The sequence below is a fragment of the Atractosteus spatula genome (genome assembly GCF_055471065.1).
Source record: "Atractosteus spatula isolate fAtrSpa1 chromosome 10 unlocalized genomic scaffold, fAtrSpa1.hap1 SUPER_10_unloc_6, whole genome shotgun sequence".
Classification (NCBI taxonomy): domain Eukaryota; kingdom Metazoa; phylum Chordata; class Actinopteri; order Semionotiformes; family Lepisosteidae; genus Atractosteus; species Atractosteus spatula.
In genome coordinates this window covers 38,204-61,251 of record NW_028296626.1, presented here as the reverse complement: position 1 = coordinate 61,251, position 23,048 = coordinate 38,204, and the positions used below count along the sequence as shown (strand labels likewise).

Sequence of the window (23,048 nt, the reverse complement as noted above, 5' to 3'; positions counted from 1 at the left end):
GCGCTGGAAGGAGCAGCCTGCCAGCTGCTCCTGGATGTCCCGGAGGAGGACAGAGGAGAATATGCAGCACTGGCAGCAGCTCTCCGGCTGGAGGTGGAGGAGGCGCCTGACCTGATGCGGGAGAGGCCGGCCCTACGGCGGCGCCGACCAGGAGAGCGACTGGGCTCGGTCGCCGCTGATGTCATGTTCCTCGCCCGCCAAGGATACCCAGCTTTCCCCCAGGAGGCGCAGCAGGAGATGGCTCTCCAGGCCTTTCTCAAGGCCCTCTCACCTGAGGAGCTGCGGCGCCACGTACAGCTGGCCGCGCCAGCCTCGCTGGGGCAGGCCTTGGCCCTTGCTACATGGGCTGAGGCCGTATTTGGGGTGGCTGGAAGCACCAGCAGATGCAGTGCGCCCTGCCAGCTGACCAACGGTTTTGGTTTTACCAAGGCTGTGGGAAGAGGGGACACCGAGCCCGGGACTGCCGGGCCCCAAAGCCTCGCACAATTACATCGGCATCGGAAAACGGGAACGGGGCGGCTCAGCGCGGGGACGGCCGCCATTGGAACACCTCAACCCCAGCTCCGGAGAGCGCTGTGAAGACCGGCGCCCTGCACGCCACTGTGGGGCGAGTCAGCTGTAGCCAGGGCCTGTACCTCCACTGCCGAATCGAGGACCAACCCTGCCTGGCCCTGCTCGACACCGGTTCATCGGTAACCCTACTCCGGCCTGGCGTCCTCCCCGACACCGAGGGCACCAACCCCCCAGGATGGGAGGCCTCCGGCCTGCAGCTGAAGACCGTGATGGGACAGCTTGCTGCAGTCCAGGGGAAACAGGTGCTTGCCTTCCGTCTGGGTACAGTGACGGTGCGCCACCCCTGCTACGATTGATCAACGATTGATGCCCCATCAAACATTTTGTAATATCCCCGGAAGTTCATACTTTAGAAACCTGATTCGTGGCTTAAATTCAAGGTAAACAGTATTCCCCACTTCCCTTCGATAGCTCAGTTGGTAGAGCGGAGGACTGTAGTGGAAATGGTGAGGCATCCTTAGGTTGCTGGTTTGACTCCAGCTCGAAGAAAGGTGCTTCTTGTGAACTTTAATCAAACAGTTAAAATAGCAAATCTTTTTCACTCAGACGTTGATCAAAAGGTCAATAAACCACGAAGCAGAGGCTCTTGTTCCGAATTAAACTCCCGTCTGAATGTCTTGTTTTGGCCAAAATCTGATCTTTGAATTAAGGGAGTACTCTGTCTGCTTTGTAATTCAAAAGTATATACAAATGTCACGTTTTTTTTTTGTAGATATAAAGGTGTTCTCTGTTTTCAAAGGAAAGGATATGTACTTAATTGGCTTTATGATTTGGTATTGATTTTGTATCGTTATATTATTAAGTTTGTGTTTTTTGTGTTTTTAACGTACAAAGGCAAACAAGGCACACATCTGTTTATACCAGCGGTGAATTGTACGTTTTTATTTACAAGCTACTCTGCACTTTTGGGAGTATAACAGGTTCGATATAAAGTGGCAAAAATATAAAAAGGGAAAATACCCCAGTCTGCGTGTAAAGCCCTCACTGTGACTGTTGTTTTATTGTTAAATTCGGCGTACTGTGCACGAAATGTTGCAGAAACACAATCTGATATTTTAATAATCATTATTTTAATAATTTGATAAGTATGAGGCCCCGGATCCAAATATTCAGTTCTGTTTTTTTTAAGTGATATCTTCCCTTCCTCTCGTGGAAATCACACGATGTGAGCAATTGTTTTTTGTTCTTTTTTTTTTCACGTTGTGATCCGAAGAGCCTCAGACGCCCAGTCTGACAGTAACCAAACCAGAATGGATTCTGCTGGGAGCCGGACTGAGAGTACCATCTACAGCTACTGGATGGTACTCTGCGTCCTGCTGCTCCAGCAATTATTTTGACGAAAGACAGATTACTTGTGCGCTTTTAACCTTCTCGCAGCTACAGGCGAGATATGAAGGCACGTGCTGGTACACCTTCTCTAACTTTCACAATCGCGATAAACTTTCTTTTTAAAAGACCTTTGAAAAACTAGATATAGATATAGATAAAGATAAAACTAGATAAAAAACATGAGCTTTTTTGGTTTTTACATTAATCGATTTTAAATCAAATTTGATCTTTTTACATTGTATTTTACATTGAAAAAAGCGTGCATACCTAATCCACCAACAGACAGAGCAATATTTTATGTTGCCTTCCGGAGCTTTCAGCGTGTGATGGATTTGTATGGGCGTCTGTATGATACCACTACAGCACTGGCGCAGGTGCAAAATCCACTTTTTGGACCGAATGGACCGAATGGACCGAAGCACAGGAGCCAATATAAGAGAAAACGACAGGTGTTTAAACAGAGTATGTCCCAATGTCTGCGACAACGCATTGTGATTTTGTATAAACGCAAATGGTTTATCATTTAAAAGCCAACATCATTCTTTTTATCCCTGGCGCTAATACCCTACCACACATGCGAGCTGTTGTGTGAAAGAAAATTCATATGTGCGTAGGAAGGCAGAATAAAATCCAGAACTGTATTGGTGATATAGATAAACAGGGCTCATGTTCACAATAAAACTTTATTGTATAAAACGTTAAAATTCGTAAATATTTGTTTTAATCATGCAAAGTGTCTGTTAAACCATTCATGAAGGATTCTTAGACAGAAAAACACACCATTATATGAGAAAATATATTTACTATATGTGCATTTAACTTACTTTTTAACAATTTTAGTTTCAAGGTCAATGAAAATTGTTGCCCTGGTTTTTTGTCATAAATACACAAGCTTGTTATGTCTTGTGTCAGAAATAAACTGCATGAAATTTGCTAAAGCAACAAAACGTAAGTGCGACAAAGAAGACAAACATTTGCGTTCATAGTGCAATGTTTTCTCGAGCCTTTAAAATTACTTTAAACGCAATTTGTTTTTTCTCTGTAGCTCTAAGGCTTTGTCATTTAGGTGTGCTGTTTTTTTTTTTACATGTTGAAAAAAAGTCGCTAAATCATACGAAACATAAAAACTCCAATTGTAAACAATTGACCATTCATATTCCTGAATTTTAAACCTATGGAGTATTTATACCTTGTCTTTGTATTTGTGCATATTACAGAGCTCCTTTTCAAAAGCTGTCAGTATAGAATAGTGCTTAGGTTTCCTGTTTTTTTTACCCAGGTGGTCCAGATAAGACTCTTGGTATAGGAGCGCGTCTGTGTTGCCTTCTGGATTTCAAATGAGCAGCTCAGTGCAGAAAAGAACCCTGTAGATCAGCATGTACATTTGCATGGACAGTAGATTTTTCAGAAAGTGTAATTGGATTATAGCACGTGCCCCTGACGATGTTGTTGATACATCATATGTGCTCTTTTTTGTATTATATGTATTTTTGTTGTTCAAATAAAAAAATATAAAAAAAAACTTTCAGGATGCTTGCTGCTGTAAAAATAAAATGACATCAAGGGCGCTGTACGCAGAGGTCTGAAACCTGCTCCACTTTATCCAAGAACTTTATCCAGAGGTGTTAAAGAAAATTGATTTATTTTCCTGACTGCAATGTATGGTGAAGCATAAAATCTAGCTGCATAAATCTCTATTACGTGTCATTTATGAAGGCGTTTCAAATAGCAGCCAGTGAAGGATTAACGTTTTTGGAGCATGTATTATATTCTAAATACTCTTACTTAAATAAGCTTAAATTCGCATGCTGTTATTTAGACATCGCAAACCAGTCTGACCTCATACAACATTCTGTGCCCGCTGAGTAGATCTTAAAGCAGCTACAGCCAGAGTAGCAGTAATGGCAACACAGTGCTTGGAGTTCAGCTTTTCTTATTTCTTCTGCGGAACCACTGGTATCGGAATATACTGATCCGCATAAGAAGCGCTACCGGTTTCAGATAGTTTTTATTGAGTGCTGCTCTAAACTTTACATTTGCTTAGACTTGTTTTCCCCATGAAAAAAAGACATTTCCCTAATTACATTTAACTTTTGTTTCCCTTATCATCAAGTAGAAATAAAACATATCATTCCATTTAAGAGCCACAGGCAGGATGGCTGGTGGTCCAAGGCGTTGCGTTCAGGTTGTAGCTTCCCCTAGAGATGTTTGTTCATTTCCCACTTCTGACAAAGAAGTTAGAGTGGAAACGGTAACATCCTTAAGTAAAAAACATTTCACATTTCATGTGTTTAATGTTAAGTGTCTTGGTGGTTGATGGCTCTTCTCTCTTGCAGGGTGATGGCAAAATTCTTGAGAGAGGGAGTCTCCTACGTAAGGCTGCTCTTCGTCAAGAGTGGAGACAACAGGAACAGACTTCAAACCGACATTAATTACTGAGAGCAGGCGAAAACGTCTTTTGAAATGAGGAAATGTCTGCTGACAGTAAACAGAGCTCACGGTGAGCTGCGGACAAGCGCTCCTCGTTAGTACAGTGCTGAGTACCCCTGCTTGTTGCGCGGGAGACCGGGGTACGTTTCTGTGACAGGGCGCTGTTTTTTTTTTAATAGATGAATCATATTCAAATGTTAAACAACTGAGCAGCATATTGCTGTAGACCAGGATGGCCGAGTGGTTAAGGCGTTGGACTTAAGATCCAATGGACGAAAGTCCACGTGGGTTCGATCCCCACTCCTGGTAGTGTCGTACTAAGTTTGAAGTGACAGAACACTTTGATGATTTACACTCTATTTAAATATGAATTTACTAAATTTCAGTTCAGTTCTCTTCACTCCCACTCCCTGGCATAACTGAACTCTCACTATCGCATATTGAAGGCTTTACATCCATTAGCTGTGATGCAGCTCCCAATAAAGATGGAATCAAACAGTTTGTTCTGTCTCGCATGGTGATCCTCTTCTCGATCCAAATGAAATGTTTAATATGATGCCTCGAGAAAAAAAAGGAGTGAATTTCCGCCTGTAATGATTGATGCCCCCTCAAACATTTTGTAACATCCCCGGAAGTTTATACAGTAGAATCCTGGTTTGTGGCTTAAATTCAAGGTAAACAAGACTAAGGAAACGAGTTGGAAACTTGATGTCGAATTAATCACCCGGAATATTTCACTACATTGGGCAATATGTGCCAGAGAGGAGCACTTTAGATCCCTTCGATAGCTCAGTTGGTAGCGTGGCGGACTGTATTAAAAACAGTTAGGAATCCTCAAGTCGCTGTTTTCACTCCAGCTCGAAGGAAGGTGCTTTTGTGAACTTTAATCAAAGAGTTAAAATAGCGAATCTTTTTCGCTCAGACGTTGATCAAAAGCTCAATAAACGATGAAGCAGAGGCTCTTGTTCCGAATTCAGCTAACATCTAATTGTCTTGTTTTGGCCAAGATCTGATCTTTGAATTAAGGGACTACTCTGTCTGATTTGTAATTCAAAAGTATATACAAATGTCACTGTTTTCAAAGGATAGGTACTTAATTGGCTTTATAATTTGGTATTGATTTTGTATCGTTATATTATTAGGTTTGTGCTTTCTGTGTTTTTATCATATTGTGAACTTCTTTTTTAAACAAATGCTTACAAAGGCAAACACAGCACACATCTGTTTATACCAGCGATGAATTGTACATTTTTATTAAGTACAATCTACTGTATTTTTAGAAAAAATGGCGTACTGTGCACGATATGTTGCAGAAACACAACCTGATATTTTCATAATTATTATTTTAATCATTTGACAAGTATGAGGTCCCGGATCCAAATCTTCAGTGCTGATTTTTTTTTGTGATATCTTCTCTTCCTCTCGTGGAAATCACAAGATGTGAGCAAATGTTTTTTGTTCTTTTTTTTTCACGTTGCGATCCAAAGAGCCTCAGACGCACAGTCTGACAGTAACCAAACCAGAATGGATTCTGCTGGGAGCCGGACTGAGCTCATTCTCACTCCCTGTGCTGAAAACAGAATTATCTCTTCCCCGAACATCGTCTACAGCTGCTAGATATTGCTCTGCGTCCTACTGCTCCAGCAATTCCTTTGACCAAAGACAGATCACTTGTGCGCTTTTAACCTTCTTGCAGCTACAGGCTCTTTGATGGTTCATGCTGATCATTGTGGATCCAAAAGAAAATTTTAAAGCTGATACATTTTCGATTGTAATTTGCATCTAGCTACAACGTCCCTGGAAAAGAGATTGTATTAGTTGCGTGCAATCGGTATCTTTTACTTGACGTATGGTAGTAGAAATAGTTTGAATAATGTTTTCTAAAGAAGATTGTATTGCCAGGACCTGCCTTTAGCGCTCAGTAGCGATTTCGCTGTTGATATAGATGGAGAAGAAATGTAAGATGAATGGATGATCTAAGCTAAAATAGCCCTAACACCCCTCCTGTAGCAGTGTTTGTATTCATAGCAAGTAATATTCTTTTTCAAACCCGACCGTTGCTTTTGCATTAAGTGTTATGTAACCATTAGCGGTTTCGGTAGCTTCTGAAGAGCGCACTTTTCCAAACTGAAGCCTACTGTATAAGAACATTATTCAAGATGCACCATGGCCCAGAATCGTGCATCGGGACAAGGATTAACATCAATTGAAAGTACTCCCAAATAAAAGATTTGACCGAAAAATTAAAAGAGTAGGCAAGTATTAAAACAACACCATAACTTCCAAACTCTTTCCTGGTTCAGGCCATGTAAAATGACATCATCAGTGGAGTCATGCCGAGGTTGTGAGCTTAAGCCTCACCTGGAGCAGCCTGGTTTTCTGTCTTGACAGGTAAACAGTGTTTTGTGTTATTTGCTAAATGGAGAGAGGATTCTGTGTTAATTGTGCTCCTCCTGGAAGAGGTCAAGATGAGATGTTCACGAGGCTGGTGGTAAATATCCTATCCAGGAATATTTTTTGTTCTTTATCGGGGAATATCGAATATCCGGGCTGTATATCGGGGCTGTAGGGGGTCAGATCTATAGATGTAGTAAACACATTAGTGGAGACGGTGTGTGTGCTCTCTGTGAGAGAGCCTGGCGGGAAGAATAATCTGTGGTCTGGGAAGAAGAGACCCTCGTTGGAAGAGCGGCGCTCCTCACAGGAGAGAATGAAAAAAATCTTTTCCAGGGACGCTGATTTTTCTCTTTGGGGGAATTAAAAGCACTTGTGGCGAGTGACCTCGTGGCGCAACGGTAGCGTGTCTGACTCCAGATTAGAAAGTTGTGTGTTCAACTCACGTCGAGGTCAGCTGATATGTTTGCAGGTGCTGCTGGTGCCGAACCCGGAAATTACACCACGCAGTCGGGTTTTATCTGTACACCACTTAAGTAATCTGAATGAAATAACAGAGCAGTACAGAACACCCAGTCAGGAGCTTATGCAGCGAATCATCTTGAACACGACAAGAGAAAAGGTACACTGCCCAAAAAGCCTGATTTAAATCACAAAACCCCGGTAGAAGTCGAATCGACAATCTTATAAAACGAAATCAGACGCGTTATCCATTAAACCACTAGCCCGTCACATAAATGAATTGCACCATGGTGAGTTCTGCGCCGCTACTAGTAATACCCCACCCCCATCTTAAATTCTAAGTGAGAAACGTGTTTTCTACATTTTTGTCAGTTTTAAAACTAGGAGTATACGGCACTCTGCACAGTGTACGAAGTAAATTATTTTCGCAGTAATTAATTAATTTATTATATTTATTAATAAAATAATAAAATAAATTTACTTCGTACACTATGCAGAGTGCCGTATACTCCTAGTTGCGGCACACACGATATATACAGTAAAAAGCCTCAGGCACTGTGTTAGATGTGTTTTCGACGTTATATATGCGTTTATTAATGTCGTCAATTTTACGGTTGCAATTCGACGTTGATTATACGTCGCAACGACGTATATATACGTAAAGCCGTATTTTCGCTGTGAATATACCTATATTCGACGAATCACCGCCCACTGGGAATAGGTTTATTCCATGCTGAAAAGAGAAGAGAGAAAACATCACGTTTCAGCTGTGAAACCTTCTTCAGGTTTGTTTTCTCTCTTCTCTTTTCAGCATGGAATAAACCTACAGTATTACTTGTTCCTTTGCAGATTCGAATGCTGACGTAGCTACCCACCTGAATATATTAAACGTTTCATCTATATGATTAACATAATGTTCTCCTGAATAACTACTCGAAAGAAGCCGCAGCTCAGGTGTTAGATTGGAAATCGGATCGGTGGATTTAGAGTACAGACTGAGAACTGACAGCTGACACAGTTCTTTTATAGAACCGTTTTGATTTTCTCTACTTTGTCCCCATAACGTCATTGTCCTGCTCGCAGCCGAGCCCGACACACGGTACCGTCTGGTTTCTGTCGCTGGGCGGGTCTGTGTGGGTTCTAATGCCCCAGTATTATGACGGGGACACTGGACTGTAAACAGGTGCCGTCCTTTGGCTGAGACGTAAAACCGAGGTCCTGACTCTGTGGTCATTAAAAATCCCAGGTCGTCTCTCGAAAGCGTAGGGGTGTAACCCCGGCATCCTGGCCAAATTACCCATTGACCCTTACCACTCATGGCCTCCTAATAATCCCCATCTCTGAACTGGCTTCATCACTCTGCTCTCCTCCCCACTAATAGCTGATGTGTGGTGAGTGTTCTGGCGCACTAGGGGAGTCCCCATTACCTGTAAAGCGCTTTGAGTGGAGTGTCCAGAAAAGCGCTATATAAGTTTAAACAAATGTAATAAAAATATCATGTTTGATTAATGTAAAAACTGATAAAGCTAATGCTTTTTTCAGGGCTATATCTACTTTTTTTAAAAAAGAGAAGTCTGTCACGATTGTGAAATTTGGAGAACATGCACCAGCGGGTGCCTTCACATCTCCAGCTTCAGTCTCGCCTGTAGTTGCAAGAAGGTTAAAAGCGCACAAGTGATCTGTCTTTGGTCAAAGGAATTGCTGGAGCAGTAGGATGCAGAGCAATATCTAGCAGCTGTAGACGTTGTTCGGGGAAGAGATAATTCTGTTTTCAGCACAGGGAGTGAGAATGAGCTCAGTCCGGCTCCCAGCAGAATCCATCCTGGTTTGGTTACTGTTGACTGTGCGTCTGAGGCTCTTTGGATCACAACGTGGAAAAAAAAACAATTGTTCACATCGTGTGACTTCCACGAGAGGAAGGGAAGATATCATTTTTAAAAATATCAGGACTGATGATTTGGATCCGGGGCCTCATACTTATCCAATTATTAAAATAATTGTTATTAAAATATCAGATTGTGTTTCTGCAACATTTTGTGCACAGTACGCCGCCTTTATCTAAAAATAAAACAGTCACAACGAGGCCTTTACACGCAGTCTGGGGTATTTTTCCCTTTTATATTTTTGCCACTTTATATCGAACCTGTTATACTCCCAAAAGTGCACAGTAGATTGTACTTAATAAAAATGTACAATTCAGCACTGGTATAAACAGATGTGTGCCTTGTCTGCCTTTGTAAGCATTTGTTTAAAAAATAAGTTCACAATACGATAAAAACACAGAAAGCACAAACTTAATAATACAACGATACAAAATCAATACCAAATCATAAAGCCAATTAAGTAGCTATCCTTTGAAAACAGAGAAAACCTTTATATCTACAAAAAACTTGACATTTGTATGTATTTTTGAATTACAAAGCAGACAGTGTAGTCCCTTAATTGAAAGATCAGATCTTGGCCAAAACAAGACAATCAGACGTGAGCTGAATTCAGAACAGGAGCCTCTGCTTCATTTATTGAGCTTTTGAACAATGTCTGAATGAAACAGATTCGCTATTTTAACTATTTGATTAAAGTACCTTCCTTCGTGCTGGAGTCAAACCAGACATCTAAGGATTCCCAGCTGTTTTTTACTACAGTCCTTCACTCTACTAGCTGAGCTATCGAAGGGATATCAGGTGCTGCTCTCTGTCACATACTGCCCGATGTTGTGCAGTGTTCCGGATGATTTAAATCACAGATCGACATCGTTTCCCACTCGTTTCCTTAGTCTTTCTTACCTTGAATTTAACCCACGAACCAGGATTCTACTGTATAAACTTCCGGGGATATTACAAAATGTTTGATGAGGCATCAATCATTCCAGGCGGAAATGGACTCATTTTTTTTCTCAGGGAATCATATTAAACATTTCATTTGGATCGAGAAGAGGATCATGAGGAACAAAACTAAGTTTCATTATGTGTTTATTAGAAGCTTTATCACAGCTAATGCATGTAAAGCCTTTAGTATGCGACAGTGAAAGTTCAGTTATGCCGGGGAGTGAAGAGAACTGAAATTTAGTAAATTCATATTTAAATAGATTGCAAATCTTCTAAGTGTTCACTGCAAAATTACAGGAGTCTACCAGCTGCCAGACGTGCTTGTTTTGGGACTATTTCCAATAAGTATCACATTAGTAGTTGTGTGTCCTTACTGGTATCTTTTAAACTGTGAGGGACAAACGAGACAGAGACACAGTCATAATCCTATTTTACAGTGTCCTGCATTTTAATGTACTGATCAGATAAATTGAAATGTTCTGATTCAGAACCCCTGCAGTTCGTACTAATTAGAACTCAACAATGCTCCTGAGTCCTGAGCACTACACTGAGCACACGTTCAGCTGGGCTCTGACTTTGTTCAGCATGACATGTTGTTGCATTTGAGCTCAGAGCTGGGGATGATCTCCATATTCTACCACACTAACTAGTCCGAAACTTAGAACACAGTACACACTTTTTAAGTGAAGTCAGGTTGTTAAAAAATTAAACCAGCGCCCTGTCACAGAAACGTACCCCAGTCTCCCGCGCAACAAGCGGGGGTACTCAGCACTGTACTAACGAGGAGCACTTGTTTGCAGCTCAGCGTGAGCTCTGTTTACTGTCGACAGACATTTCCTCATTTCAAAAGACGTTTTCACCTGCTCTCAGCATTTTATAGACGGTCATAAATGCTCAAGAAGTAATTCATTTCAGTTTGAAGTCTGTTTCTGTTGTCTCCGCGCCTGATGAAGAAAAGCCGGGCGTGTGAGACTCCCTCTCTGAAGACGTTTGCCGTCACCCTGCAAGAGAGAAGATCCATCAATCACCGAGGCAACCACTGAGACAATTAACATTAAACACGTGAAATGAGAGATGTTTTCTACCTAGGGATTTTATCGTTTCTACTCTAACTTCTTTGTCAGAAGTGGAATTTCAACAAACGCCTCAAGGAGAAACTGCAACCTGAATGCAACGCCTTAGACCACCAATTATCCTGCCTGGGGCTTTTATATGGAATTATATTTTATTTCTTTCTACTTGTTGAAAAGAAAAAAGTGAAATCATGTAATTAGGGAAATGTCTTTTGTTCATAGGGAAAACTAGTACGAGCACATGTAAAGTTTAGAGCAGCGCTCAATAAAAACGATCAGAAACCGAAAGCGCTTCTTATGCGGATCAATATATTCCGATACCGCTGGTTCTGCAGAAGAAATAAGAATAGCCGAACTCCAAGCACTGTGTTGCCATTACGGCTACTCTGGCTGCAGCTGCTGTAAGACCTAATCCGTCAGCACAGAAAGTTGTAGGAGGTCAGACTGGTTGGCACTGTCTAAATAACAGTGTGCGAATTTAAGCTTATGTATTACTATATACAATGTAATACATGCTCTAAAAGCGTTAATCCTGCACTGGCTGCTATTTGAAACGCCTTCATGAAAGACGCGAATTAGAGATTTATGCAGCTGGCTTTTATGCTTCACAATACATTGCAATCAGGAAAATAAACCAATTAGAATAATGCAAAACAACGTCTGTTCTTAAAAATGATAGCTGTTTTACACTGACGTCGCTCTTTATGAGATAATCCAGATTGTGAAGACAACTGCATCCTAGCAGATCAAAATATTACACAAAGGCTGTAAAGCACACTCTGAATCGATCCGAAAATTTGATTTCCGCGAACCGTTTAGGCTCCAACAGGGAACTTGGCGCTTCTCCTGCAAAGCATTTACTTTACTGGTGCTTTTAACAGACAGTATTATTTAGCTCGTCAGGATGGCTGAGTGGTCTAAGGTGCCAAACTCAAGAACTGTTGTCTTTCCTTGCTTGGGTGTCCCGGTCCTCTGAATAGACGCGTGGGTTCATATCCCGCTCCTTACAGCTACTATCTTGCATGTTTCCCGACTGTTGTGCTCGCTTACACGGAAAAATGGAGAAACCAGTTTGCGGGCACATGAAAGGCAGGGAAATGCTTCGTGAACTCTTCAATGTGATCAGCAGAAAGTCAAATAGGCTTCGAATTCTGCCTTAAGAACTGTTTGGGCTGCCTGTAATCTGGAAAGATTTACTCCAAGGTATGCATTCAAATGTGAAAGACCGCAATAAAAAAAAAAACAGAAGAAGATTTATTAAAACATTGTTTTCCTTGCAGTTTCTCCTGTATTTCACTAAATGTGGCATTGTGAAATCAACCTGTAGCCCTACGGAATGCAGTCACTCTCCCAGTGAGACGATTACAGTATATCAGAGCTCGAACAGAATTCGAAAATCTAGGCAAAGTGATTCATAGAACATTTGTATTAAACTTTCCTATGTGCCTGGCCTTACTGAAGTATTTGTAGCTGTATTTCAGCTTCTGTCTATTTCTATACTTTACAGTAGATAGTGTTTAGCCAGAGAAGAGAGATACAAGCGCTATACCCCCACAGTAATCGTCGATTCCAATAACCTTAACTAAAGCAGGAAGATCAGTTTCTGCTCGACACAGCTGTTTTCTGAACTGCAAATCTCCAACACAGACTGGAGGCGCTGTGTGTCTAGGCTGAGCGGTTATATGAGAAAAGACTCAGCGAGCTGCAGGTGCGGCTCATTACTCTGCGCTCCCCATGCGGAATGCGCGCGTCCTCCCTCCTTTATTACCTTCATACACTCCTCTCAAACCACAGCAAACTCGGTGAACATTTGTTGGGTCTTTCTTTCCGAGATCACAGGCAGAAACAATAGACACGCTGAAAACAGGAAGGTATTCCTGATCGCGAATTCCTAGGCGAAGATGCGCAAAAATAAATCCCCTAAAATCCAATAAAGTCCTGTCACGTCCAGGTACTATTCTGATGTATCTGAATAGTTATGGCAATGTTGTTACAAAAAAGAGACAAATTAACTTTTTTATTTCATTCGAGCTGTAAATTTGAAAATGTTTTATTTTCAATTATCTAAATAATACTGTAGCGTTGCAGGTTCTTTTCAGAACTAAAGAACAGTGGAGACGCGATTAACCAACCAAAACACTGACTTTATTTGACAACCACACCAAAACCAAACACAGGATCTACACACACATGAGGAGACTGACGGAACACGTACACATATTTAGGGTGGTAATTACCTAACAACACACTACACTTTTACAGGACTACACAGGGCACTCGAATTACTAGGACATTATTTACACAGGTAGGGTCAGCCGCTGGTCATCGTGCTGACCCTCATACTCTCCCCGGCTACCACTCCCAGCATGCCCCGCGGTACTACGAGCGCCTAGGGGCGCTTCCTCCTCACCACCAGGCGAGGGCGTTACAATACAAAACACAATCACTCATCGCAAGCGTCTGACCATTGATATTCCGGAAGTATAAGCCCGCACACAGGCATTGCGAAATCACACGCTCACAAGCAATTCAACGAATATGATGCCTTTCAGGGGCCGAATATTAGACACGAGTCATCGTGCGGAGTTTTTTCCTCCTCTACCGCAGTCTTTGCTTCGGACCACCCCTCTTGCCGCATGTGCGCTTAATTTTCGATTTTCTGTATAGAACACAGAATAACTTGAAGAAGTCTGGCAAGCGAGGACTGCTGGATTATTGACGTGTAAACATTGGTTCAAAATCAACATCCTCTGCTATTGCCGTTGCTTCTTTGATAGTTTCTTCAAATTCCTGATCTGACTTTCAATATCGAGGGATATTGTGGATAATACCATACTATCTGTAGCTTTCTTTTGATCGCCTGTTTTATTAAAATGCCAGCCTCTTTTACAGTTATTTTAGATGTTTGGCAAGGTGTAATATCCTCCCTCGCATCTTCAGCTAAAATATTTTAAAAGAACAACAAAATTACACTAGGTTAACATTTAGAATTCAAATTAAGGTAAATATACGAAAATATTAAAATATAACTCCGGCGATCTGTCGTTTTTGCTTGTCAAGTTCTCAGATAATTTTAATTATTTTAGCTGAGGATGCAACAGGAGTATAAGTGAATTCTCCCGCCACACATTGGAACATAAATTTCCATGGGTGAATACTATCTGCTTGGAAGTTGCCCTTGTCGGTAATTATTGGAAATTCCCGGTAATGTTGACTCTGTCGCAGTCTTTACCTCTGACCAACCCTCAATTGTTTACTACTGCAAATATCAAAATAGTTAAGGTTTTGCGGACAAATTAAATATCTGTGGTGATGATGTTTACTATGGGAGGAAGTGCTTCCCTGGGTGGGCTCAAAACACCCAACGTTGGGTTAAGATCCGAACACGCCAACCAAATGCACCACAGAAACGCTTACCCGCCGCTTTTTGCCATTTACATACTTTTGGTGAACACAAAATTCGCCCACATTTCATCTTTCGTAAGATATATGATTTAAAAAAGTCCGACAAAGGAAATGAATACATGCATTAAACCAAATCAAGCCTTCTGTGAGTGTCCCAAATGATCTGTTCTGTAAAACAAAACAGGAAGAAAGGTTTCGCTAAGAATTTGAACGCAGAATTTCCTCTTTATTAAACAGGTGCTTTAACCAGCTAAACCACGGCGCTAGCAAAGCGCTATGCTTACAGCCGCGTGGACACACCGCTCTGAGACATCTGCGTTCGGTGTGCGCTGAGCCTGCTCGCCGAGCAAGTTGCCTCCTTTTCATGCACTAGCAGCCCCGATACTAAGAGATAGGAAGAGAAATGGCTTTTATCTGTCACTTTTCATATCCAAGGAGATCGATGTGCTTTCCGTGTACAACAGGGTGTCCTCTATACTCGCCACTGAAGCACAGGACACGCCTGGTGGATTGACATCACTCAAGCAAAATAGTGAAATGGCAGGTGGAAGAAGAAAATGACCATCAAGAATGAAGAAAGATGATCTTGAGCGCGCCAACTCATGTCCGAAGTGGCTGATTTTCTCGACGAGGTGGCCGAGTGGTTAAGGCGATGGACTGCTAATCCATTGTGCTCTGCACGCGTGGGTTCGAATCCCATCCTTGTCGTCTTGAGCTTTTGACTTGTGATCCGTTTCTAAGTCGGGTTTGTGCACTTGTGCTACTGTAGTAGAGCAGTAATATTTCTAGCGCTGGCTAAACATGGCTTACAGCAGTAGCTGACAGACAATAGTCTCTTAATATTTAGGTTACACTTATGTTTTGTACTGCTTTCACCTGATATTAATAGTAGTCCTGATGAACGGTTTTGGGACATGGTGCATCTTGAAAAATGTTCTTGTTAATTTCAATTTGGAAAAACTGCACTCACCAGAAACTGAAACAGGTCGTGTTTACATAATGCGCAATGCAATAGCAACGTTTGGAGTTGAATCTAGATATGAGTCCTTACCTGTTACAGGAGGCGTTTTAGGACTTTTTTTTACCTCAGATAAAGCTATCAATTCTTCTTACATTTCTACTACATCAGTATTAGCAACGTTATCTTTACCTAGCACTAAATGTAGCTTTAAATAAGAGTAAATTTTAAAATATATGTAAAAGTAAATGCTATTCCATATATTGTAACTTTGTGGTATTTATAATGTTTATCTGAGGATGCAAGGGAAAGTATTATACCTTGCGAAACATCCAAGACAAAGGTAAAAGAGGCTCATATTTTAATAAAATTTTCGATCAAAAGAAAACCACTCTGTATATCATCGTTAATATCCCAAGATATCGACGTTGAGCTGAAAGATTTGAAGAAACTCTCCAAGAAGCAACTCCAGTAGCGGAGTTTTGATTTGAACCGATGTTTGCACCTCAATAATCCATTAGTCCTCGAAAGAAACAATGGCAGGGATGTTTTGAGTGTCACCATGATCCTCTTCTCAATTCAAAAGAAAGGTTTTGTATGATCCTGATTCCAGTAGAAAAAGAGTCAATTTCTGCCTGCACTGATATCCCTTCAAACGATTTGTAAGATCTCAGGTAGAATATACAGTAGAATCGTGGTCTATTTCTTCTACTAAAAGAGACTATGGGAGTGAGTATTTTGATGTCGAACTGGAATTTAAATAAACAGAAACAGTACACTACATTGGGCTACGCGTATGACAAAACGTGGGCGTTTTGAGGTGACCTTTCCATAGCTCAGTTGCTAGAGCGTAAAACTGTTTTAAAAAACAACGGGTGATTGTTATGTCGCTGTTTTGAATCCGGCTCGAAGCATGGTGTTTTCTTGTTCCTTAATTAAAAAGTGAAAACAGCGAATTTGTCTTTCACTTTTACGTTCACCAAACGCTCAGCAAACAGAGAAGCAGAGACTTCTGTTCTGATCTATCGTCACGTCTGATTGTCTTGCTTTGACCTTTAAAATGTGCACCGTTGACGGTCCATTGGATTCAATCACAGACCATGTGACATGGGAGTTCCTAACACTATTAAAGACCTGCGGAAAAAACTTGGTATTGGGAGTTTAGTTCAGTGGTAGCGCGCACGTACTCTATGAAGCTTCGTTTTCAATCGCCGGCGTCTCCACTCCCGATTCCTTTTAAACGCGATATCTTTCCTTCCTCGTGTGACTTCCCTCGTGTGTGAATTTCAGGGAGACACATAAACCCTTTGTCTGTTTTAAAGAGACATTTTTTTAAAACCAGACAAAACGAAAGACGTAGTAATTAGACACACGTAAAAAACACGTGAATCTAATTGGGAAAATGTGGACAGGGGCAATGCATTACTAGTAGCGGCTCTGAGCTCACTGTAGTGCAGTTGACTAAAGTGACAGTAGGGCCAGAGGCGCAATAGATAACGCGTCTGACTTCGGATTAGAAGATTGGAGGATAGATTCCTTCCTGGCTCGTGAAGCTTTTAAACCACGCTACTCAACACTGTCCCCTAGTGTGTGCGGTCCTACACAACCTTACTATTGACTGGATAAGTCTCCTGTTCCATCTCCAGTTCTTTCCACACATTCTGCCTGTTTCACCACCGTTATTGTAGGACAACAGCCACAGATATGAGAAGAGATACTGTTCCGAACAACTGTCTTAAATAATCACGGTGATAAAGGTGACAATAAGTTTTTTTCATTAACGTAACCTTACATTTGCCTATAAAGTTCACACTATTTTCTGTAGCCACAGATCGCCAATATTTCTGCTGTCTCCTGAGAAACACAAGTATAGAGTTCAAACACAATAAATAATACCACAAATCTATTCAGTTAACACCCAGATGTGACAGAACGGATGTAAGACTTACACCCCCTTTAAATATGTATTTCCTTCATTTCAGTTCTCTTCCCTCCCCAGGATACCTGCAAATTCACTATCACATAATAAAGGCTGTACATGCATTACCTGTAATACAGCTACTAATAAAGATATACATTAAAGTTAATTATTAATAAATAATACTATTATTCATAAAGATGTGTATTCATAAGATTCATCGTGAATAGTTGTGGTGTCTGGAAAGCAACGCCAGTGGGCAGTGATTCGTCAAACATACGTATTGTAACGCCCTCTCCCGGTTGTGAAGAGGAAGCGCCCCTAGGCGCTCATAGTACCGCTGGGCAGGCTGGGAGTTGTAGCCGGGGAGAGTCTGAGGGTCAGCACGATGACCAGCAGCTGACCCTACCTGTGTAAATAATGTCATAGTAGTTCTAGTGTCCTGTGTAGTCTTATAAGTGTATAGCTTGTTGTTAAGTAATTACCACCCTAAAGATGTTTACATGCTCTGTCAGTCTCCTCATGTGTGTGTATATTCTGTGTTTGGTTTTGTGTGGTTGATAAAGAATAAAGCTATCGTTTGGTTCATTTATCTCATCTCCATTGGTCCTTTGTCCTGAGAAGAACCTGTAAATGCTACATTGGTGTCAGAAGCGGGCAGGATGGACAAACCGTGGCAGACATTAACCGATTCTTTCAAGCGGTGGCTGACTCTAAAAGAGACAGAACCCACCGGCAGCGCACATATGGAGCCTGAGCAACTCCTGGGTGCGACAGGTGGCCACAGCCCTTACCAGGGCTACTCAGTAGTGGTTCTGCCGGTAGAATTGGGGCAACTGCCTGCTACGCCTGGCCAGCAGACACCCCAGAGAGAAGATACTCTCCCTGCCAGAGCCGACCAGCGATTCCCACACTCATTGGCACGGGTGCGACCCGGTCTCTACGACTGGGAAGCACCTTGGGAAACCTAAGGCAGTTCCAGCTCGCGGCCCAAACGAATGGCTGGAACTGGGCAGAGATGGCCAGCCACCTGGCTGTGGCGCTGGAAGGAGCAGCCTGCCAGGTGCTCCTGGATGTCCTGGAGGAGGACCGAGGAGAATATGCGGCACTGGCAGCAGCTCTCCGGCTGGAGGTGGAGGAGGCGCCTGACCTGATGCGGGAGAGGCTGGCCCTACGGCGGCGCCGACCAGGAGAGCGACTGGGCTCGGTCGCCGCTGATGTCATATTCCTCGCCCGCCGAGGATACCCAGCTTTCCCCCAGGAGGCGCAGCGGGAGATGGCTCTCCAGGCCTTTCTCAAGGCCCTCTCACCTGAGGAGCAGCGGCGCCACGTACAGCTGGCCGCGCCGGCCTCGCTGGGGCAGGCCTTGGCCCTTGCTACATGGGCTGAGGCCGTATTTGGGGTGGCTGGAAGCACCAGCAGATGCAGTGCGCCCTGCCGGCTGACCAACGGTTTTGGTTTTGGTTTTGGTTTTACCAAGGCTGTGGGAAGAGGGGACACCGAGCCCGGGACTGCCGGGCCCCAAAGCCTCACACAATTACATCGGCATCGGAAAACGGGAACGGGGCGGCTCAGCGCGGGGACGGCCGCCATTGGAACACCTCAACCCCAGCTCCGGAGAGCGCTGTGAAGACCGGCGCCCTGCACGCCACTGTGGGGCGAGTCAGCTGTAGCCAGGGCCTGTACCTCCACTGCCGAATCGAGGACCAACCCTGCCTGGCCCTGCTCGACACCGGTTCATCGGTAACCCTACTCCGGCCTGGCGTCCTCCCCGACACCGAGGGCACCAACCCCCCAGGATGGGAGGCCTCCAGCCTGCAGCTGAAGACCATGATGGGACAGCTTGCTGCAGTCCAGGGGAAACAGGTGCTTGCCTTCCGTCTGGGTACAGTGACGGTGCGCCACCCCTGCTACCTCGCACCCATCCAGGAGGACTGCATCCTGGGGCTGGACCTGCTGCAGCAGGCAGGGGCCAATTTGTACTTGGGCTGGCAGGAGTTGGTGTGGCAGGGAGAGCGACTTCACCTGGTGGAGGGCAGGCCCGGCGAAGGCCGAGGGACACGGGCTTGCCGGAGCCGGGGGAAAAAGAGGCAGTGGCGGTGGCAGTCACCGGAGCGGACCGGGCCTGCAAGCCGGGGAGCAAGTGTGCCGGATCGTGCCCCTGAATCACCCGGGGGGCCTGACAAGAGACTGGAGCTTTAATCCAGCTCCTTAGAGAGCTCGGCTGCGTTACTCTCGACAGCGGCTCTTCAGCTCTTGTTGTCTGACCTAGTGGTGTTATGAGGCATGGAAGCGACTGCAACTTCGTTTTCTGAGATGCTTTCTCTCACGAGGTGAAACCTCGACTTATTTGGCACCTCTGGATATAGTTCTTCTGTAGAGCAGGCTTTCACACCTCTGCTTATAGCGCCCTTCAAATCATTTTATTTTTATAGAAAGATGCATTCCAAAACAATATCTCCTGTTTTAAAAATGCTTTATGCGGCGTGTTTGATTAAACGGACAGTTTTCTTATTGTAGAATGCAGATCTGTGCAGCAATTGTACTTAATTTGACTGGTATTCTGAAATATTTATTGCAAAGGTATGACTTTCATGAACCTATAATAAAAAAACAGACCTGAAACTCCCTAGCTTCCAATCTCTGATGTTACTGTCCTGAAACTCGGAGGTGATGTTCTGCAGATATGCAGTGTCCCTTTACTCTCGTTGTTTTCAAAACGACCTCTGTTGTCGGGCGCAGTTGAAGTGGAATTGGCCTGACTGCACAGGAAAGTACAGAATGATAAAATGTTTCTACGGCTCAAAATGTCCCTTTAGACCCTCGTCACGTCTCTGTTAAGAGCGGGCAGGTAGAGAGCTTTTACAGATGCTCTGTTGTAGTGTCTCCCCAGTGGGCAAAAGATGTACTGTAGAATATACGTTGATTAAACACATACCTTAGACATATAAATGTGGTCCGTAATGGGTCTAGAATGAAATTCTAATATACGTATATCATTATACGTCAATTAGACATCTCTGATTATACAGTATGTCCATTATACATAAATGGTTGGAGTTCTATTATACGGATACATGTAGAGGACTGTTATACCTATGTAGTTAAAGGTCTATTATACATCAAAGATAGGTCTTATAGGTGTAGAAACTAGTAAATCAAGCAAATGATTTGGTTTAGAAATTTATTCTGAAAATATACAATTATTCACACCTGAAAAATATGTAGTTCAAATTATGCATTTTATACAATATTGTAATAAACATGATAATCATCATAAAAAACACAACTAGTAAACTTCAGCTACAAATTATAGTAACATGGGAATATGTATAGTAATGACAAACACAAACTAATTACATTAACATGCTAATATTTAACTTTTAAAAATTTTAAAAATTACAACTTCTATATTTCCACGAAAATATTATTAATGTAGCACAAACACTACTTTCTAATAAAGACAGAATGAAACTGTTCTGTGTCTCATGGTGATCCTCCTCTCGATACGAATGAAATGTTTAATATGATCCCTCGAGAAAAAAAAGGAGTCAATATCCGCCTGGAACGATTGATGCCCCATCAAACATTTTGTAATATCCCCGGAAGTTCATACTGTAGAAACCTGATTCGTGGCTTAAATTCAAGGTAAACAGTATTCCCCCTTCCCTTCGATAGCTCAGTTGGTAGAGCGGAGGACTGTAGTGGAAATGGTGAGGCATCCTTAGGTTGCTGGTTTGACTCCAGCTCGAAGAAAGGTGCTTTTTGTGAACTTTAATCAAACAGTTAAAATAGCAAATCTTTTTCACTCAGACGTTGATCAAAAGCTCAATAAACCACGAAGCAGAGGCTCTTGTTCCAAATTAAACTCCCGTCTGAATGTCTTGTTTTGGCCAAAATATGATCTTTGAATTAAGGGACTACTCTGTCTGCTTCGTAATTCAAAAGAATATACAAATGTCACGTTTTTTTTTGTAGATATAAAGGTGTTCTCTGTTTTCAAAGGAAAGGATATGTACTCAATTGGCTTTATGATTTGGTATTGATTTTGTATCGTTATATTATTAAGTTTGTGTTTTTTGTGTTTTTAACGTACAAAGGCAAACAAGGCACACATCTGTTTATACCAGCGGTGAATTGTACATTTTTATTTACAAGCTACTCTGCACTTTTGGGAGTATAACAGGTTCGATATAAAGTGGCAAAAATATAAAAAGGGAAAATACCCCAGACTGCGTGTAAAGCCCTCGTTGTGACTGTTGTTTTATTGTTAAATACGGCGTACTGTGCACGAAATGTTGCAGAAACACAATCTGATATTTTAATAATCATTATTTTAATAATTTGATAAGTATGAGGCCCCGGATCCAAATATTCAGTTCTGTTTTTTTTTAAGTGATATCTTCCCTTCCTCTCGTGGAAATCACACGATGTGAGCAATTGTTTTTTGTTCTTTTTTTTTTTCACGTTGTGATCCAAAGAGCCTCAGACGCCCAGTCTGACAGTAACCAAACCAGAATGGATTCTGCTGGGAGCCGGACTGAGAGTACCATCTACAGCTGCTGGATGGTACTCTGCGTCCTGCTGCTCCAGCAATTATTTTGACGAAAGACAGATTACTTGTGCGCTTTTAACCTTCTCACAGCTACAGGCGAGACTGAAGCTGGCGATATGAAGGCACGCGCTGGTACACCTTCTCTAACTTTCACAATCGCGATAAACTTTTTTTTTAAAAGAACTTTGAAAAACTAGATATAAATATAGATATAGATAAAACTAGATAAAAAACATGAGCTTTATTGGTTTTTACATTAATCGATTTTGAATCAAATTTGATCTTTTTACATTGTATTTTACATTGAAAAAAGCGTGCATACCTAATCCACCAACAGACAGAGCAACATTTTATGTTGCCTTCCGGAGCTTTCAGCATGTGATGGATTTGTATGGGCGTCTGTATGATACCACTACAGCACTGGCGCAGGTGCAAAATCCACTTTCACACGACTTTTTCAGTGTCTTCTCTCTCAAATGGACCGAAGCACAGAAGCCAATATAAGAGAAAACGACAGGTGTTTAAACAGAGTATGTCCCAATGTCTGCGACAACGCATTGTGATTTTGTATAAACGCAAATGGTTTATCATTTAAAAGCCAACATCATTCTTTTTATCCCTGGCGCTAATACCCTACCACACATGCGAGCTGTTGTGTGAAAGAAAATTCATATGTGCGTAGGAAGGCAGAATAAAATCCAGAACTGTATTGGTGATATAGATAAACAGGGCTCATGTTCACAATAAAACTTTATTGTATAAAACGTTAAAATTCGTAAATATTTGTTTTAATCATGCAAAGTTTCTGTTAAACCATTCATGAAGGATTCTTAGACAGAAAAACACACCATTATATGAGAAAATATATTTACTATATGTGCATTTAACTTACTTTTTAACAATTTTAGTTTCAAGGTCAATGAAAATTGTTGCCCTGCTTTTTTGTCATAAATACACAAGCTTGTTATGTCTTGTGTCAGAAATAAACTGCATGAAATTTGCTAAAGCAACAAAACGTAAGTGCGACAAAGAAGACAAACATTTGCGTTCATAGTGCAATGTTTTCTCGAGCCTTTAAAATTACTTTAAACGCAATTTGTTTTTTTCTCTGTAGCTCTAAGGCTTT

The 23,048-nt window shown here is 42.1% G+C and overlaps 5 non-coding genes across 5 annotated transcripts; all 5 read left to right on the top strand.

Annotated features, from left to right (window-relative positions):
• The first annotated feature begins 974 nt into the window (after window positions 1-974).
• On the top strand, window positions 975-1,062 carry trnay-gua (transfer RNA tyrosine (anticodon GUA)). Its single transcript is given in 2 exon segments — window positions 975-1,011; window positions 1,027-1,062. It is a non-coding gene; the product is annotated as a tRNA-Tyr (tRNA).
• A 3,496-nt stretch (window positions 1,063-4,558) lies between these two features.
• trnal-uaa (transfer RNA leucine (anticodon UAA)) lies at window positions 4,559-4,641 on the top strand. Its single transcript has one exon. It is a non-coding gene; the product is annotated as a tRNA-Leu (tRNA).
• Window positions 4,642-7,110: 2,469 nt separating this feature from the next.
• trnaw-cca (transfer RNA tryptophan (anticodon CCA)) lies at window positions 7,111-7,182 on the top strand. The gene has a single exon. It is a non-coding gene; the product is annotated as a tRNA-Trp (tRNA).
• Window positions 7,183-15,117: 7,935 nt separating this feature from the next.
• Window positions 15,118-15,199, top strand: trnas-gcu (transfer RNA serine (anticodon GCU)). Its single transcript has one exon. It is a non-coding gene; the product is annotated as a tRNA-Ser (tRNA).
• A 5,836-nt stretch (window positions 15,200-21,035) lies between these two features.
• Window positions 21,036-21,123, top strand: trnay-gua (transfer RNA tyrosine (anticodon GUA)). The gene is given in 2 exon segments: window positions 21,036-21,072; window positions 21,088-21,123. It is a non-coding gene; the product is annotated as a tRNA-Tyr (tRNA).
• Window positions 21,124-23,048: the final 1,925 nt, after the last annotated feature.